Raw genomic sequence first — 17,543 nt, forward strand, 5'->3', positions numbered from 1 at the left:
AACTACCAAAGTTCACACTTCCGGCTGCGCGATTCTGATAGCTCGGATATTACGACGACTCTTATACTATTTAATACTAAAATATGAGCCTGTTTAAAACTTTAAACCGCAATACCGCTCTCAAAAAGTACTTTCGTTCGATAACATACATCCATAGATACCATACAACTTACAGAAAATCATAGAGAGTACATCCATATATATACATACATATATATAAATATTATTACAAACATTAACCAATACAATTCCTATCCCTCTTACAGAATATATCAAGATAAAGGCGAGGGTACAATAAACCATAACTAAAACAATACAGAGTATCTCAACAACAACTAAATAAACCCTTCGTAACTTCTGCGCCCATATCCTGAAAGGGGAAAAATGTAGGGGGTGAGAACATCATCCTCGAAAGGGTTCTCAGTAGAGGGTTTTTGGGAATTACTGTAATAGGATACATGAAGATAAACCGTACCAGTGATTAATAAGCTTTTTATGCCTCTTTTCAAAAACACGGTTTTCAATAAAAGTAAAGTCGAAAATCTTTACTGAAAGAGAAACCATTCAATTCTCAAAACTCAAAAACCCCTTTCAAAAAGCTTTATCTATACTGAACCAAAATAGCCTTTCATATCCTTCCAAACCGGAAACACAAACAAAACCAACCATCGGTCCACCTCATTTCAACCACGGCCCTAGGCCCAAACAATCCAACCACCAACCAATCACCACAATCCAACAGAGTCCCAGTAGCAAACACAAATAGGAAGATGCAAGCACAAGCAAACAGTTATTGCAAGTAGAACAATTAGCAATTAATCACATAGGCAAACCAAGTATAATATGCACACCCAAACAATGTCACATAAATGTATATGATGCATGCCTGTCTCTAGTGGCTGATGATATCATCTGTCGGTTATATAGCCAACCCGACACGTCCTGGTAGCTAACCATGGACAGAAACACCCCTCGCGGAGCAAGTAGGTTTGAGCTACAACCCCATTGCTACTACCCGCTCAACCCAGAGCCAGTGGAACAACCACTACTGCGGCTACTACCCAGGTGGGTGTTTAAAAGCTCAACCTGGAGCGAGTGGAATCACCACTACTACCGCTACTACCCAGGCGTCACAATCTCTGACCTGGAGCAAGTGGGACGAACAACAACCCTTGCTACTACCCAGGTATCTCAAGCATATATTCATTCAGTCCCAACCATGGATCAACGTCCATCTTAGTCATCCGGCTTAAATTCATAATTCATAGTCAACCATACGGCCCATAACTCATTCGGCAATCAGCCATAAATCAATATCATACACAGCCATTCCGGCTCACGGTTCAATCCAGAACCAGCCAATATTCATAATCATACACAGCCATTCCGGCCCAACACAAAATAGCACTTCCACCATCCAACATCATCAAATTCATAAAACCGGCATTTAAGCCATAAATCACTTTTTCTCAAATCGCTTCACTTTGAAATCAAGTTTCAACTCTTTTCAGCCTTGGCTTTAGAAATCTCGTTTCTCAAATCATCTTAGGCTCATAAGCCAAATTTACTCAAAGTGAGTTACCTTTTTAAAACAAAGCCACTCTCGGCATTCTCTTTCCAAAACTTCCAAAACCATGGCAAGTTAAGGATTTATTTCAAAGTATTCAAAATCACCCATACAACAATGGGATTTCATAACAAAAGTTTCTCGGCAGAGTCCCAAGTCTTTAGGGGAGAATAACATAACTCATTTCGCCAAATTCATTTAAAATCATTAAAACATTGGCTTTCTGATTTGAGTAAGCAAATAGGATCTAAGCCAAACCGAGTCATGTAATCATTTACTTCTTTCAAAGCCGTTTCCTTTACTTAGGCAAAACCAACTTCAACCCCATGATAAATTCTAGAACGTTTCAACTGTTCAAAATTGTTTTAGTCTTGCAAGAATTCAGAATTCAAAGAGTACTTAAAACCTTTCTCAAAACATTTCAAAATGAAACTTGTCAATAGACATTCAGGTTCTTTCAAAATCATTGAAACTTCTTTAATTGAAACCCCCAAGTCAAATTCAAAGGCATAAACCCTTTTCACATCCAAACAGTTTTAAAACACAAGTTTCATCTAAATAACCTTCTCCTGAAAGAGATACAATGCCTTTCTTAAGAAGTAAGACTAAATCACAATTTCCTCTTTATTAATTCATTTCGAAAGCATGAATCATCCTTTTCTCGATAATTCAAATAAAATAGTAGAAGTCTTTAACTCATCATTTTCCAGACAACCTTTCAATAAAGACTCGGATTTTATAGAAATTTCGACAGCACCTCCCCTAAAACTTGGACTTTTGCCACCCGGTTCGGGTCCCAACTAAACCGTTTCTCATTCCTTTTCAACAGCTCAAAACCAGAAATCAATTCAAAAGCAAGCTAAATCCAACAGTCGCCTCAATGGCATACCTCAAGGAAACCATTTCAAAAATCAACTCAATATCAACCGATTTAACTCATTTATAAAGCTTTAAAGAATCGGTTCAGCAATAAATCATTTATCAAAACCAGAGCAATTAAAGCAACCCAGGCTGAATTTCAAGAGCATTCTATCTTTCACATGATCAAAATAATTGACTCAATTCAAACCAATCCTCAACGGATTAAACTCATTTCAAATATTTAAAGAATCAACTTCAAACATTACATTTCACAAGCCACACAACAATTCAGCCAAGCCAACATCCATAATCATTCGAGTCAATCAAATAATACATAAGGCAGATACAATCACTAATTACACCATATCTCACATCAGTATCCATATGTAATAATTCAATTAATAAACTGTAGTTTTCAGAAAGTGCCCCTACCTCAAAACGCAAATTCCATAACTCAAACGCGTCACCGAAATCAACAATCAAAATCCCGGCTACCAAAACCTCAGCTCCAAACCATTTTCTCAGCAACCACAACGACTCTAATCACAATATATAATAACCGAGATTAACTCTCATAACAACAAATGCTACAACTCCTCAACGTATAATAGAGCAGTAACGGGAGGGCTTTCAGATCGAAACGCTTACCGAACCAAAGGAACGGCTGAACCGAAACAACGGCAGTCTCCGAACCGGTTCGGCGGCAGCCCCAGGAGCCATCCTAGGCGGCAACGGTGATCAGACTCCGGCGACTGAAATCAATATGCAGTGATTGTAACGTTTCTGAAAACTCAGGAGAAACGAAACCCAATACTTAAAACCTTACCGGCAGGATTCTCCGGTGATGGCAGAAACAGATTGTTTTTTGATGAGGCGGCTGATGAGCGGATAATTTATACGCTTTTTGACATTGTTTTTAGTATGTTTTTAGTAGGATCTAGTTACTTTTAGGGATGTTTTCATTAGTTTTTATGTTAAATTCACATTTCTGGACTTTACTATGAGTTTGTGTGTTTTTCTGTGATTTCAGGTATTTTCTGGCTGAAATTGAGGGACTTGAGCAGAAACAGATTCAGAGGTTGAAGAAGGACTGCTGATGCTGTTGGATTCTGACCTTCCTGCACTCAAAGTGGATTTTCTGGAGCTACAGAACTCGAAATGGCGCGCTTCCAATTGCGTTGGAAAATAGACATCCAGGGCTTTCCAGTAATGTATAATAGTCCATACTTTGGCCAAGAATAGACGACGTAAACTGGTGTTCAACGCCAGATTTCTGCCCAAATCTGGCGTCCAGCGCCAGAAAAGGAGCCAAAACCAGAGTTGAACGCCCAAACTGGCACAAAAGCTGGCGTTCAACTCCAGAAAGGACCTCTACACGTGCAACACTCAAGCTCAGCCCAAGCACACACCTAGTGGGCCCCGGAAGTGGATTTATGCATCAACTACTTACTTCTGTAAACCCTAGTTGCTAGATTATTATAAATAGGACCTTCTACTATTGTATTAGGTATCTTTGATCAGTTGTATGCTATCTTAGATCACGTTTGAGGGCTGGCCTCTCGGCCATGCCTGGACTTTCACTTATGTATTTTTAACGGTAGAGTTTCTACACTCCATAGATTAAGGTGTGGAGCTCTGCTGTTCCTCAAAGATTAATGCAAAGTACTACTGTTTTCTATTTAATTCATCTTATTTCGCTTCTAAGATATCCATTCGCACCCAAGAACGTGATGAAGGTGATGATTATGTGTGACGCTCATCACCATCTCCCCTATGAACACGTGCCTGACAAACACTTCCGTTCTACATGAAATAAGCTAGAATGAATATCTCTTAGATCTCCTAACCAGAATCTTCGTGGCATAAGCTAGAATGATGGCGGCATTCAAGAGAATCCGGAAAATCTAAACCTTGTCTGTGGTATTCCAAGTAGGATTCAATGATTGAATGACTGTGACGAGCTTCAAACTCGCGATTGTTGGGCGTTAGTGACAGACGCAAAAGGAGGGTGAATCCTATTCCAGCATGATCGGGAACCGACAGATGAATAGCTGTGCCGTGACAGGGTGCGTGAGCATATTATTCACTGAGAGGAGGGGATGTAGCCACTGACAACGGTGATGCCCTTGCATAAAGCCAGCCATGGAAAGGAGTAAGACTGATTGGATGAAGATAGCAGGAAAGCAGAGGTTCAGAGGAACGAAAGCATCTCTATTCGCTTATCTGAAATTCTCACCAATGAATTACATAAGTATTTCTATCCCTATTTTATTAATTAATATTCGAAAACCTCATTATCAATTTATATCTGCCTAACTGAGATTTGCAAGGTGACCATAGCTTGCTTCATACCAACAATCTCCGTGGGATTCGACCCTTACTCACGTAAGGTATTACTTGGACGACCCAGTGCACTTGCTGGTCAGTTGTATCGAAGTTATGACAAATTATGAATGTGTAATCACGATTACGTGTACCAAGTTGCTCACGTGCCAGGAATAGTTTGAGCCTGGACATCACAATTTCGTGCACCAAGTTTTTGACGCCGTTGCCGGGGATTGTTTGAGTTTTCGGCAAGCTTTTGGTCCGGTAACATCAGTGCCAAGTTTGGATCCGGCAACAACACCAAGTTTTTGGCGCCGTTGCCGGGGATTGTTCGAGTTTGGACAACTGACGGTTCATCTTGTTGCTCAGATTAGGTAATTTTCTTTTTATTTTATTTTCAAAAATTTTTCAAAAATATTTCTAAAATTTTCTCATCTGTTTTCGAAAATAATAAAAATGCTTTCAAAAAAAAAATTTTTTTATTCAAAATTTTTAAGAATGAATTCTAGTGTTTCATGAAGCATGTAAAGCCTGGCTGGCTGTAAAGCCATGTCTAAATTTATTTGGACTGAGGCTTGCAATTTGTTATCAAGAGCAATATACTCTCGTGTTAAATGCTGAAGCTTGGCTGGCCATTGGCCATGTCTAGTGTTTTGGACTGGAGCTTTCTTTGAAAGCTTGGCTGGCTAGTGAGCCATGTCTAATTCTTGGACTGAAGCTTTAGACTAAGAATGCAAGATTCCTGGAATTCATGTTAAAAATTTTGGAATCCTTATTTTCCTTTTTCAATTAATTTTCGAAAAAAATCCAAAAAAAAAATTAGAAAATCATAAAAAGCAAAAAAATATTTTGTGTTTCTTGTTTGAGTCTTGAGTCATGTTATAAGTTTGGTGTCAATTGCATATGCATCTTACATTTTTTCGAAAATATCATGCATTCATAGTGTTCTTCATGATCTTCAAGTTGTTCTTGGTAAGTCTTCTTGTTTGATCTTGATGATTTTTTGTTTTGTGTCTTTTGGTGTTTTTCATATGCATTCTTGAATTCTTAGTGCGTAAGCATTAAAGAATTCTAAGTTTGGTGTCTTGCATGTTTTCTTTGCATAAAATTTTTTTTCAAAATTGTGTCTATGATGTTCATCTTGACATTCAAAGTGTTCTTGGTGTTCATCTTGACATTCATAGCATTCTTGCATGCATCACATGTTTTGATCTAAAATTCTCATGCATTGCATCATTTTTCTTGTTTTTCTCTCTCTTCATTAAAAATGCAAAAATAAAAAAAATATCTTTCCCTTTTTCTCTCATCAAATTCGAAAATTTGGATTGACTTTTTCAAAAATTTTTAAAATCAAATTGTTTCTCATGAGTCAAATCAAATTTTCAATTTGAAAATCTTATCTTTTTCAAAATCTTTTTCAAAAATCAAATCTTTTTCAAAATTCTTAGTTATTTTCGAAAATTCCAAAAATATTTTTCAAAAATCTTTTTCTTATTTTTATCTCAAATTTTCGAAAATAACATAATCAATTAATGTTTTGATTAAAAAATTTGAAGTTTGTTACTTGCTTGTTAAGAAAGATTCAAACTTTAAGTTCTAGAATCATATCTTGTGATTTCTTATGAATCAAGTCATTAATTGAGATTTTAAAAATCAAATCTTTTTCAAAAAAACTAATTTCTATCATATCTTTTCAAAATATCTTCTTATCTTATCTTTGTCAAAAATTTGATTTCAAAATATCTTTTCTAACTTCCTAACTTCTTATCTTTTCAAAATTTGTTTCAACTAACTAACTAACTTTTTGTTTCTTAAACTTTTTCAAAACTACCTAACTAACTCTCTCTCTCTAATTTTCGAAAATATCTTCCCTCTTTTTCAAAAATTTCTTTTTAATTAACTAATTATTTTTATTTTTTATTTTTGATTTCAAAAATTTTCGAAAATTACTAACATTTTTCAAAAACCATTTTCGAAAATCACTAACTCTTTTTCAAAATAATTTTTGAAAATTATCCCTCCCCATCTCATTCTATTTATTCATTCATATCCTAACATCTCATCTCACCTCTCTTCCATCCTCACAGTTGTGTTTCTTCCATTATATTACATTCTTTGTCTCCCCCTCTTCTTCCACTCACACAGGAATCCCTATACTGTGGTATAAAGGATCTCCATTATTATTATTATTTTTCTGTGCCTTCTTCTTTGTCATATGAGCAGGAGCAAGGATAAGAACATTCTTGTGGAAGCAGATCCAGAACCTGAAAGGACTCTGAAGAGAAAATTAAGAGAAGCTAAAATACAACAATCCAGAGATAACCTTTCAGAAATTTTCGAACAGGAAAAGGAGATGGCAGCCGAAAATAATAATAATGTAAGGAAGATGCTTGGTGACTTTACTGCACCTAATTCCAATTTACATGGAAGAAGCATCTCCATTCCTGCCATTGGAGCAAACAATTTTGAGCTGAAACCTCAATTAGTTTCTCTGATGCAGCAGAACTGCAAGTTTCATGGACTTCCATCTGAAGATCCTTTTCAGTTCTTAACTGAATTCTTGCAGATATGTGATACTGTTAAGACTAATGGAGTAGATCCTGAAGTCTACAGGCTCATGCTTTTCCCTTTTGCTGTAAGAGACAGAGCTAGATTATGGTTGGATTCTCAACCCAAAGACAGCCTGAACTCTTGGGATAAGCTGGTCACGGCTTTCTTAGCCAAGTACTTTCCTCCTCAAAAGCTGAGCAAGCTTAGAGCTGATGTTCAAACCTTCAGACAGAAAGAAGGTGAATCCCTCTATGAAGCTTGGGAAAGATACAAACAGTTGACCAAAAAGTGTCCTTCTGACATGCTTTCAGAATGGACCATCCTGGATATATTCTATGATGGTTTATCTGAGCTATCAAAGATGTCACTGGACACTTCTGCAGGTGGATCCATTCACCTAAAGAAAACGCCTGCAGAAGCTCAAGAACTCATTGACATGGTTGCTAATAACCAGTTCATGTACACTTTTGAAAGGAATCCTGTGAATAATGGGACACCTATGAAGAAGGGAGTTCTTGAAGTTGATACTTTGAATGCCATATTGGCTCAGAATAAATATTGACTCAGCAAGTCAATATGATCTCTCAGAGTCTGCATGGAATGCAAGCTGCATCCAACAGTACTCAAGAGGCATCTTCTGAAGAAGAAGCTTATGATCCTGAGAACCCTGCAATAGCAGAGGTAAATTACTTAGGTGAACCTTATGGAAACACCTATAACTCAACATGGAGAAATCATCCAAATTTCTCATGGAAGGATCAAAAGCCCCAACAAGGCTTTAATAATGGTGGAAGAAACAGGTTTAGCAATAGCAAGCCTTTTCCATCATCAACTCAGCAACAGACAGAGAACTCTGAACAAAATGCTTCTAATTTAGCAAATCTAGTCTCTGATCTATCTAAGGCCACTGTAAGTTTCATGAATGAAACAAGGTCTTCCATTAGAAATCTGGAAGCACAAGTGGGCCAGCTGAGTAAAAGGATCACTGAAATCCCTCCTAGTACTCTCCCAAGCAATACAGAAGAGAACCCAAAAGGAGAGTGCAAGGCCATTGACATAAGCACCATGGCCGAACTTGTAAGGGAAGGAGAGGACGTGAATCCCAAGGAGGAAGACCTCCTGGGACGTCCAGTGATCAATAAGGAGCTTCCCTCTGAGGAACCAAAGGACTCTGAGGCTCATCTAGAGACCATAGAGATTCCATTGAACCTCCTTATGCCCTTCATGAGCTCTGATGAGTATTCCTCTTCTGAAGAGAATGAGGAGGTTACTGAAGAGCAAACTGCCAAGTTTCTTGGTGCAATCATGAAGCTGAATGCCAAATTATTTGGCATTGATACTTGGGAAGTTGAACCTCCCTTGTTCATCAATGAACTAAGTGATCTGGATCAATTGACATTGCCTCAGAAGAGACAGGATCCTGGAAAGTTCATAATACCCTGCACCATAGGCACCATGATCTTTAAGGCTCTGTGTGACCTTGGTTCAGGAATAAACCTCATGCCCCTCTCTGTAATAAAGAAACTGGGAATCTATGGGTTGCAAGCTGCTAACATCTCATTAGAGATGGCAGACAGTTCAAGAAAACAGGCTTATGGACAAGTAGAGGACGTGTTAGTAAAGGTTGAAGGCCTTTACATCCCTACTGATTTCATAGTCCTGGATACTGGAAAGGAAGAGGATGAATCCATCATCCTAGGAAGACCTTTCCTGGCCACAGCAAGAGCTGTGATTGATGTTGACAGAGGTGAAATATTCCTTCAATGGAATGAGGACTCCCTTGTGTTTAAAACTCAAGGATCTCCCTTTGCAACCATGGAGAGGAAGCAGAAAAAGCTTCTCTCCAAGCAGAGTCAACCAGAGCCCCCACAGTCAAACTCTAAGTTTGGTGTTGAACTCCCATATCCAAACTCTAAGTTTGGTGTTGGAGAGTCTCAACAAAGCTCTGCACATCTGTGAGGCTCCATGAGAGCCCACTGTCAAGCTATTGACATTAAAGAAGCGCTTGTTGGGAGGCAACCCAATGTTTATCTAATTCTTATTTTTATTGTTTTTCATGTTTTCTTAGGTTCATGATCATGTGGAGTCACAAAATAAATATAAAAATTGAAAACGGAATCAAAAACAGCAGAAGAAAAATCACACCCTGGAGGAGCATCTGCCTGGCGTTCAAACGCCAGAACAGAGCATGGTTCTGGCGCTGAACGCCCAAAATGGGCAACATCCTGGCGCTGAACGCCCAGAACAAGCATGGTTCTGGCGTTCAACGCCAGAAATGGCAGCAAATGGGCGTTGAACGCCCAAAATGGGCACCAACCTGGCGCTGAACGCCCAGAGTTGTGTGCAAAGGCATTTTACATGCCTAATTTGGTGCAGGGATGTAAATGCCTTGACACCTCAGGATCTGTGGACCCCACAGGATCATCCCAGGATCTGTGGACCCCACAGGATCCCCACCTACCTCATCATCTCTCTTCCCATTCATGATCATCCCTTCTGTTTTCCATTTACCACTCATATCCATACAACCACTACCTTCAAAATTCAACATCTTTCTCCCACCCAATCCCACCCATATGGCCGAATACACACATCCATCCATCTCCTCCATATCTTCTTCTTCTTCTTCTTCTTCTTCTTCTTCTGATCTTTCTTCTTTTGCTCGAGGGCGAGCAACATTCTAAGTTTAGTGTGGTAAAAAGCATAGCTTTTTTGTTTTTCTCCATAACCATTGATGGCACCTAAGGCCAGAGAGGCCTCTAGAAAGAGGAAAGGAAAGACAAAAGCTTCCATCAAGGGTCTATAGCTCAGTGGTAGAACATTTGACTGTAAATCAAGAGATCCCTGAGATACCTCAGGGGATATATTTTCTTCCACACAATTATTGGAAGCAACTAAGGGTGGAACATCAAGAGCACTCCATCATCCTTCATGAAATCAGAGAAGATCTAAAATCAATGAAGGAGGAGCAGCAAAGACAAGGAAGAGACATAGAAGAGCTCAAGGACATCACTAAGGTGGATTCATTCCTTGTTCTTACTTTCTCTGTTTTTTGTTTTCTATGTTATGTGCTTATCTATGTTTGTGTCTTCATTACATGATCATTAGTAGTAGTAACTATGTCTTAAAGTTATGAATGTCCTATGAATCCATCACCTCTCTTAAAATAAAAACTGTTTTAATTCAAAAGAACAAGAAGTACATGAGTTTCAAATTTATCCTTGAACTTAGTTTAATTATATTGATATGGTGACAATGCTTCTTGTTTTCTGAATGAATGCTTGAACAGTGCATATGTCTTTTGAAGTTGTTGTTTAAGAATGTTAAATATGTTGGCTCTTGAAAGAATGATGACTAGGAGACATGTTATTTGATAATCTGAAAAATCATAAAAATGATTCTTGAAGCAAGAAAAAGCAGTAAAGAACAAAGCTTGCAAAAAAAAAAAAAATAGGTGAAAAAAAAAATTAAAGAGAAAAAGCAAGCAGAAAAAGCCAAAATCTCTTAAAACCAAGAGGCAAGAGCAAAAAGCCAATAACCCTTAAAACTAAAAGGCAAGGGCAAATAAAAAGGATCCCAAGGCTTTGAGCATCAGTGGATAGGAGGGCCTAACAGAATAAAATCCAGGTCTAAACGGCTAAACCAAGCTGTCCCTAACCATGTGCTTGTGGCGTGTAGGTGTCAAGTGAAAACTTGAGACTGAGCGGTTAAAGTCAAGGTCCAAAGCAAAAAGAGAGTGTGCTTAAGAACCCTGGACACCTCTAATTGGGGACTCTAGCAAAGCTGAGTCACAATCTGAAAAGGTTCACCCAATTATGTGTCTGTGGTATTTATGTATCCGGTGGTAATACTGGAAAACAAAGTGCTTAGGGCCACAGCCAAGACTCATAAAGAAGCTGTGTTCAAGAATCATCATACTGAACTAGGAGAATCAATAACACAATCTGAACTCTGAGTTCCTATAGATGCCAATCATTCTAAACCTCAATGGATAAAGTGAGATGCCAAAACTATTCAAGAGGCAAAAAGCTATAAGTCCCGCTCATATGATTGCAGCTATGTTTCATTGATAGTTTGGAATTTATAGTATATTCTCTTCTTTTTATCCTATTTTATTTTCAGTTGCTTGGGGACAAGCAACAATTTAAGTTTGGTGTTGTGATGAGCGGATAATTTATACGCTTTTTGACATTGTTTTTAGTATGTTTTTAGTAGGATCTAGTTACTTTTAGGGATGTTTTCATTAGTTTTTATGTTAAATTCACATTTCTGGACTTTACTATGAGTTTGTGTGTTTTTCTGTGATTTCAGGTATTTTCTGGCTGAAATTGAGGGACTTGAGCAGAAACAGATTCAGAGGTTGAAGAAGGACTGCTGATGCTGTTGGATTCTGACCTCCCTGCACTCAAAGTGGATTTTCTGGAGCTACAGAACTCGAAATGGCGCGCTTCTAATTGCGTTGGAAAGTAGACATCCAGGGCTTTCCAGTAATGTATAATAGTCCATACTTTGGCCAAGAATAGACAACGTAAACTGGCGTTCAACGCCAGCTTTCTGCCCAAATCTAGCGTCAAGCGCCAGAAAAGGAGCCAAAACCAGAGTTGAACGCCCAAACTGGCACAAAAGCTGGCGTTCAACTCCAGAAAGGACCTCTACACGTGCAACACTCAAGCTCAGCCCAAGCACACACCTAGTGGGCCCCGGAAGTGGATTTATGCATCAACTACTTACTTCTGTAAACCCTAGTTGCTAGATTATTATAAATAGGACCTTCTACTATTGTATTAGGTATCTTTGATCAGTTGTATGCTATCTTAGATCATGTTTGAGGGCTGGCCTCTCGGCCATGCCTGGACTTTCACTTATGTATTTTTAACGGTAGAGTTTCTACACTCCATAGATTAAGGTGTGGAGCTCTGCTGTTCCTCAAAGATTAATGCAAAGTACTACTGTTTTCTATTTAATTCATCTTATTTCGCTTCTAAGATATCCATTCGCACCCAAGAACGTGATGAAGGTGATGATTATGTGTGACGCTCATCACCATATCCCCTATGAACACGTGCCTGACAAACACTTCCGTTCTACATGAAATAAGCTAGAATGAATATCTCTTAGATCTCCTAACTAGAATCTTCGTGGCATAAGCTAGAATGATGGCGGCATTCAAGAGAATCCGGAAAGTCTAAACCTTGTCTGTGGTATTCCAAGTAGGATTCAATGATTGAATGACTGTGACGAGCTTCAAACTCGCGATTGTTGGGCGTTAGTGACAGACGCAAAAGGAGGGTGAATCCTATTCCAGCATGATCGGGAACCGACAGATGAATAGCCGTGCCGTGACAGGGTGCGTGAGCATATTATTCACTGAGAGAAGGGGATGTAGCCACTGACAACGGTGATGCCCTTGCATAAAGCCAGCCATGGAAAGGAGTAAGACTGATTGGATGAAGATAGCAGGAAAGCAGAGGTTCAGAGGAACGAAAGCATCTCTATTCGCTTATCTGAAATTCTCACCAATGAATTACATAAGTATTTCTATCCCTATTTTATTAATTAATATTCGAAAACCTCATTATCAATTTATATCTGCCTAACTGAGATTTGCAAGGTGACCATAGCTTGCTTCATACCAACAATCTCCGTGGGATTCGACCCTTACTCACGTAAGGTATTACTTGGACGACCCAGTGCACTTGCTGGTCAGTTGTATCGAAGTTGTGACAAATTATGAATGTGTAATCACGAATACGCGTACCAAGTTGCTCACGTGCCAGGAATAGTTTGAGCCTGGACATCACAATTTCGTGCACCAGCGGCGGTGCACGGAACTCCTCCAGCGGCAACGAGGGTCGAGCTTCTTCTCAGTCTGTGGCTCGCAACTCGCGGTTCCCCTCTCAACGGCATTCTTCTTCCGTTCGCGCCTCCAACGGCACCGGCAAAAGCCGCTTCTGTGGCAACGGCAAGGAAGCTCGCGACGGTGACAGGCGGCGTCAGACCCCAGCACTGGCGGCGGCACGGCGTGAACCCTCCTCGCAAGGCCTTCCCGTCAGTCTCTTCCCCTCTGATTGCAGCTCCGTTCTGGATCTCTCTTCCCTCGGTGTGCAGTAGCGACGGCACAGCGTGGAGCACAACGGCACAACGCGACGGCGGTGGTGAAGCTCGACGCGCTAGTGCGGTTCTCCTCCCTCCCCTTGTCTTCTCCTCCTTTGGCCAACCGTGCTTTGTGGGTGTGTGTGTGTTGCGTTTCTTCCTCATTTGAAGCGTTACTGCTGCTGGGTGTTGGGAGAGGGTTTCTGGCGGCTGTAGGGTTAGAGAGAATGGGTAACCAGATTAGGGTTAGTTTTGTAATTTCCAATAAAAATAGGGCCAATATAGTAATTAAAAATAGATTTTAACCCAACAATAATAAAGCATAAAAATACTATTGTCTCATCAATTTACAAATTATTTTCAATAAAATGTTCAAATCAGATAATTAGAAATAATATACTTAATTTCTTCATTTTCCAAAATACCAGTATTAATATTTAAAATATTAATTATTTAATCCAAAACATATAGAAATCCTTATTATTTCACAACTACCAACTTTAAAATTTGAATACAGGAAAATAATCCAATAATTGTAAAATTGGATAATAATCATAACTCATCTCAATTTCAATAAATCAAAACTTGCCTTAATTATCTTTAATAAAATAATTTCTGAAATTAAGGCTATAAATAACTATATGATTTGAGACTTGATCATAAAAAGACTTTTCAAAGATTCTGGGTCTTACATGGCAAGCTGTATGTTGGTGGATCACCGTTGTCAATGGCTACCATCCATCCTCTCAGTGAAAATGGTCCAGGTACGGTTTCTGTATGGCTAATCAACTGTCGGATCTCTCGTCTCGGATGAAAAATACCAAGCACAGCTACCGCACGGTTAATCATCTGTCGGTTCTCACTTGTATCGGAATAGGATCTGTCTATCCTTTTGCACACTGTCACTGTGCCCAACATTTGTGATTTTGAAGCTCGTCACAGTTATCCCGTCCCAGATCCTACTCGGAATACCACAGACAAGGTTTAGACTTTTTGGATATTAGGAATGTTGCCAATTGGTTCTAGTCTCTACCACGAAGGTTCTAATCTCATGGATTCGAATGCTCTGTTGTCAGGAGAGGCAAGTGAAATTCGTGGATCAGAGACCCAAGAGACTATACTCCGGCTGTCGTCCAATGACTACGTTGAACATCATGTAGACCGCTTGTGGTTGTCAGGCACGCGGATCTTGGCTAAGCGAGTAACGAAGATAGTGGGTGATTGTCACGGGTCACCACTTCATTCTGACTTAACTGAATTAAGTACGAGAGTATATCTTGGAGAAGAAGTAAGTGTGAATTGAAAGAGAGACAATAGTACTTGCATTAATTTATGAAGAACAGCAGAGCTCACCTTAATCTATGAGGTGTAGAAACTCCACCGTTGGAAAATACATAAGAGAAAATGGTCTAGGCATGGCCAAATGGCTAGCCTCCCAATGTGAACAATGGCATAAGCTGATAAAGGTCCTTAAAGATATATATACAATAGGAAAGACTAGTATTTATACTAAACTAGTTACTAAGGATTACAGAAATTGAGTAGAGAGTGCAGAAATCTACTTTCGAGGCCCACTTGGTGTGTGCTTGGGCTGAACATTGAGCTTTATATGTGCATAGGCCTTTTCTAGAGTTAAACGCCAGCTTGGATGCCCGTTTGGGCGTTTAACTCCAGTTCTGGTGCCAGTTCCAGCGTTTTACGCCAGAAAAGGGTCTCTGGCTGGCGTTGAATGCCAGTTTGGGCCATTAAATCTCAGGCAAAGTATAAACTATTATACATTTCTGGAAAGCCCAAGATGTTAGCTTTCCAGCCCAACTGAGAATGCACCAATTGGACTTCTGTAGCTCCAGAAAATCGCGTTTGAGTGTAGGGAGGTCAGAATCCAACAGCATCTGCAGTCCTTTCTCAGCCTCTGAATCAGATTTTTGCTCAGGTCCCTCCATTTCAGCCAGAAAATATCTGAAATTATAGAAAAACATACAAACTCATAGTAAAGTCCAGAAATGTGATTTTTGCATAAAACTAATAAAAATATAATAAAAAGTAACTAAAACATGCTAAAAACTACCTAAAAACAATGCCAAAAAGCATATAAATTATCCGCTCATCATAAGGCAAGTAAAATCGTATTACCACTCTCGCATTTACCTCGGTTCAGAGTCTCTGACCAAACAGCTTCACTTGTTGTTGAGCTCTTCCGGCATTCTGATTCTTCCTCTCCGGACAATTTGTGTTTCTTGTTTGAGTCTTGTGTCAAGTTTTATGTTTGGTGTCAATTGCATCTTTTTAATTCTCTTAAAATTTTTGAAAATACATGCATTGGGTTCTTCATTGATCCTCAAGTTGTTCTTGATGATTGTCTTTGTTTGATCTTTAAATTTTTCTTGTTTTGTGTATTTTTTTGTTTTTCATAGGCATTCTTGAATTATTAGTGTCTATAGATTAAAAATTTTTAAGTTTGGTGTCTTGCATGTTTTTCCTTTCTTAAAAGTTTTTCAAAAATAAGTTCTTGATGTTCATCATGATCTTCAAAGTGTTCTTGGTGTTCATATTGACAATCAAAGTGTTCTTGCATGTATTATTAGTTTTGATCTTAATTTCTTGTGTTTTGCATCATTTTTTTATGTTTTTCTCTCTCCGCGTAAAAATTCAAAAGATCGAAAATATATCTTTCCCTTATTCTTCTCATAAATTTCGAAATTTTGATTGATTTAGTCAAAAGGTTTTAAAATTTAATTGTTTCTTATAAGTCAAGTCAAAATTTCAAATTAAAAATTCTATCTTTTCAAATCCTTTTCAAAAATTAAATCTTTTTCATTTTTTTTATTTTAGAAAATTTTTAAAATTGATTTTCAAAATCTTTTTCTTATTTTTATTTCATATTTTCAAAATTAATGCTAACATTTAATGTTTTGATTCAAAAATTTCAAGTTGTTACTTGCCTATTAAGAAAGGATCAATCTTTAAATTCTAAAATCATATCTTTTAGTTTCTTATTGGTCAAGTAATCAACTTTAATTTTCAAAAATAAAATCTTTTTAATTTCCTTTTCAAATCTTTTTCAAAATAAAATTTCAATCATATATTTTTCAAAACTTAATTTCAAAATCTTTCTCTAACTTTCTATCTTTTCAAAATTGATTTTCAAATCTTTTTCAATTAACCACTTGACTTTTGTTTGATTTTAAAAGTATACTATTTCAATCATATCTTTTTCAAAACCACCTAACTACTTTTTTCTCTCCAATTTTCAAAAATCACAAACCACTTTTTCAAAAATCTTTTTAATTAATTAATTTATTTAGTTTTCAAATTTTATTTTATTTCTTCCCTTAATTTTCGAATACTAACCAATAATTAAAATAAAAACAAAAATATTTTCCTTTTATTTTAATTTAAAATTCGAATTCTCTCTCTCTCATCTCTTTCTATTTATTTATTTATTTACTAACACTTCTCTTCTTCTTATAATTCGAACCCTTTCTCCTTCTCTGTGTTCGAATTCTTCATCTTCTCTATTCTCCATTCTATTCTTCTACTCACATAAAAGAATCTCTGTACTGTGACATAGAGGATTCCTATTCTTTTCTGTTCCCTTCTTTTTCATATGAGCAGGAGCAAGGATAAGAACATTCTTGTTGAAGCTGATCCGGAACCTGAAAGGACTCTAAAGAGGAAGCTAAGAGAAGCTAAAGCACAACACTCTGGAGAGGACCTGACATAATTTTTCGAAAAAGAAGAAGAGATGGCCGAACCCAACAACAATGGTGGGGATGCAAGGAAGATGCTTGGTGACTTTATTGCACCCTCTTCTGACTTCTGTGGAAGGAGCATCTCAATTCCTGGAATTGGAGCAAACAACTTTGAGCTTAAGCCTCAATTAGTTTCTCTGATGCAGCAGAATTGCAAGTTTCATGGACTTCCATTGGAAGATCCTCATCAGTTCTTAGCTGAATTCCTACAAATCTGTGACACTGTTAAGACCAATGAGGTTAATCCTGAGGTCTATAGACTTATGCTTTTCCCCTTTACTGTAAGAGACAGAGCTAGGACATGGTTGGACTCACAACCTAAAGATAGCCTAAAATCTTGGGAAAAGTTGGTCAATGCTTTCTTGGCCAAATTCTTTCCACCTCAGAAGTTGAGC

At 38.1% G+C, this 17,543-nt stretch overlaps 1 non-coding gene across 1 annotated transcript; it reads right to left on the bottom strand.

Moving 5' to 3' along the window:
- Positions 1 to 7,502: 7,502 nt before the first annotated feature.
- LOC148544733 (small nucleolar RNA R71) lies at positions 7,503 to 7,610 on the bottom strand. Its single transcript, XR_015900705.1, has one exon. It is a non-coding gene; the product is annotated as a small nucleolar RNA R71 (small nucleolar RNA).
- Between the last annotated feature and the right edge of the window lie 9,933 nt (positions 7,611 to 17,543).

The sequence above is a fragment of the Arachis ipaensis genome, chromosome B9, assembly GCF_059453495.1.
Source record: "Arachis ipaensis isolate K30076 ecotype BB chromosome B9, ASM5945349v1, whole genome shotgun sequence".
NCBI lineage: Eukaryota > Viridiplantae > Streptophyta > Magnoliopsida > Fabales > Fabaceae > Arachis > Arachis ipaensis.